Genomic DNA, 3,139 nt, shown 5'->3' on the forward strand with positions numbered 1-3,139 from the left:
ACCTATTATATAGGTCAATTTTTTTTAATACCATAGATAAGTATATATATGTCTAATACATAGACTGATATACCGTCTCCGCTCAGAATCGTTTTTCTTATACAGTGATATTATATCATTGAATTCAAATTTAATACTATCCATTATAAAGTGTCCCACTTGTAACCTACTGTACAGCTAAGTGACATCCACTTACCCACCTTTTTTTAAATTGTTTTTAGTGATTATATTTTCTGAACAACGACATACATTTTAGGTTCTAAACTTATGTTTAGAATATTTTATACATAAATCCCCGTTGTGTCCGTCTGCCTGTTAGTTAAAAGTACATAGTTACGATGGTTGTTATGTTTTGTTGTTTTTATTTATTTATTGGCTGTATAAAGTTCTGTTTGTTGATAATATATATTGTAGATTTATATTTATTGTATTGTATGTAGTTACTGTAGGTACCTACATAAATTCATACGTTCTATATAGAATTATAATTTATTACGTTTTACTGAAAACGTTTTGAACCCTTATATTTAGCACGCTCGCAAAGTGAGGTTTCTTATCTTGTTTAATTGTATATTCCGTAGTACGATATTTTTCTGATATTTTGAACAAAATAATTTAACTTAAAAATAGGTAGTAGTTGTTAGTTTTATACTAATAAGTTTAAAAAGGTTTAATAATGTATTATCTTGTTTAATTGTATATTCCGTAGTACGATATTTTTCTGATATTTTGAACAAAATAATTTAACTTAAAAATAGGTAGTAGTTGTTAGTTTTATACTAATAAGTTTAAAAAGGTTTAATAATGTATGGCGGATTAAAACATAGGTTTCATAAAATTGTATCACACTACTTGGACTACTCGAAATAAAAATATTGTATGTAACTGTTTAAACTCACAAATCAACCCACACAGCATTTTAATATTTCCCATCTATGGTATAAATATTTTCAGGAAAACAATATAGGTAGTTGTCAAAATATTTGAAAAAGTTGCGTAAATAATAAGGAAATATTTTATTTATATATTTTTGCAAAAGTTTCACTTTTGAAAAATATTTTGTAAAAAACATCAACAAAACATTTTAATCATATTTTTTTTAAAAAACATTCTCATGAAAACATTATAAAAATATTAAGTCAACATTTTTGTGCAATATTTTATTATTCAACCACTTTAAAATATTCACAAAATATTATCATTGTGTGGGAATACTCATTTCGTCGTATCACACTGTTGAGATTTACTTATCATTAGTAGACAATAAATAATATTTTTTTTAAATTTTTTTTTTTACTTATTGCATTATATTATTGTTCCCTGAATTACGTAAAATATTATATAGTAGAGTTACTTAATATTATAATAACTTAACTCAATTTGTTTGTATTAAAAAATATACAAATTTATTTATAGCATAAAATAATTATTTTTATTTTAGGATATATTAGAGTTTATTGAAAATTCACCACATGGGGTGATCTATTTCACATTAGGTTCAGTTGTCAATATGTCTACAACGCCTGATTATATAATTCACTCGCTGAAGGAAGCTTTAGAAAAAGTTCCTCAAAGAATATTATGGAAATACGAAGGCGAAATGGCGAATAAACCAAATAATATTATGATAAGAAAATGGTTCCCTCAACGGGATATTCTATGTAATATTTTATATTCAATGAATTATGTAGTGTATGAGTTAGACTTTGATTATATAAATGTATTTTGATTTTAAGTGCACCCCAATGTAAAATTATTCATCAGTCACGGAGGTATTTCAGGAGTACATGAAACAGTGGATGCTGGTGTTCCAGTTCTGGGATTCCCATTATTTTGGGATCAGCTATGAAATATAGACAACTTGGTAAATGCTGGAATGGCCACTTCCATGGATATTTTATCTCTGAAAAAAGATACATTTTTGAGAAACGTATTAGAACTAGTAAATGATGAAAAGTGAGTTTGTCGTGATTTATTTTTAAATTAACAAAATAACAATATTTAAAATGTAAATCGAATTTGGTTTTAACAAAAATGTATTTCAAAGGTATATGCGAAACGCTAAAATCGCTTCGGATATATTCAAAAACCGACCAATGTCACCGGAACAGTCAATACTCTACTGGACTGAATAAGTAATTCGTCATAAAGGTGCTCAGCATTTGATGTCTCACTCATTAAATCTAACTTGGTACCAATACCTTTTACAGTTACAATAATGTATATTCTAGAAAATACGAACGCAAATATTGTATATTTTTGTTCAATAATTTAAATCAGATATAATAAGTTCATACTTCATAAGTCGTTTTTGGTCACACTACGAGATAGTTACTCCTTTACGAATCACAACACGAATGCAATTCGCTATTGGGAACTTATATCCCATGTCCAGTTCCAATTGGTTGTTTTACATTACAAATAATTATAAATATCGTTATAATGAAACTTCTTTCAGATGTTACATCGGTAATTAATTACTACCCCTTTTCCCTTTATTCTTTTTTTTCTTTTTCATATAGTCTATGTAATTATATTTCTATTTCAGAAGTCAGTATTTATACTTGTATCTAGTTATGAACAACATGTAATTTCATTACTTTATTTTTGTACTTGTACACACTATATATATTATATAACCTATTTAGGCGAGACCTTGTTTTAAATTTTCAATCCTTAGTTAAAAAATTGAATGTTTTATACAATTTTAACAACAAAATTAAATATCAATTTCATACATTTTGTTAAAAATCGAACTTCAAATGCTTACAAATCTGTATTGTACTCAATTTTGCCATTTAGACTAACTAAGGTATTTTAAATATAAATGTAAAATTTAGTACAAGCTATTAGAGGTGAAGTTTTGACGTTTATATATCAAAAAAAGGTGGGTAAGTGGATGTCGCTCAGCTGTACAGTAGGTTACAAGTGGGTCACTTTATAATGGATAGTATTAAATTTGAATTCAATGATATAATATCACTGTATAAGAAAAACGATTCTGAGCGGAGACGGTATATCAGTCTATGTATTAGACATATATATACTTATCTATGGTATTAAAAAAAAATTGACCTATATAATAGGTACCTATAATAAATTCTAAATTAATCATATCATAATATCTATTAGGTACTTA

The 3,139-nt window shown here is 26.3% G+C and overlaps 1 pseudogene; it reads left to right on the top strand.

The window, feature by feature from the left end:
- The window catches only part of LOC100574494, a 7,947-nt pseudogene extending 5,262 nt beyond the window's left edge, over positions 1-2,685 (top strand).
- The last annotated feature ends 454 nt before the right edge of the window (positions 2,686-3,139 follow it).

Source organism: Acyrthosiphon pisum, chromosome A1, assembly GCF_005508785.2.
Source record: "Acyrthosiphon pisum isolate AL4f chromosome A1, pea_aphid_22Mar2018_4r6ur, whole genome shotgun sequence".
NCBI lineage: Eukaryota > Metazoa > Arthropoda > Insecta > Hemiptera > Aphididae > Acyrthosiphon > Acyrthosiphon pisum.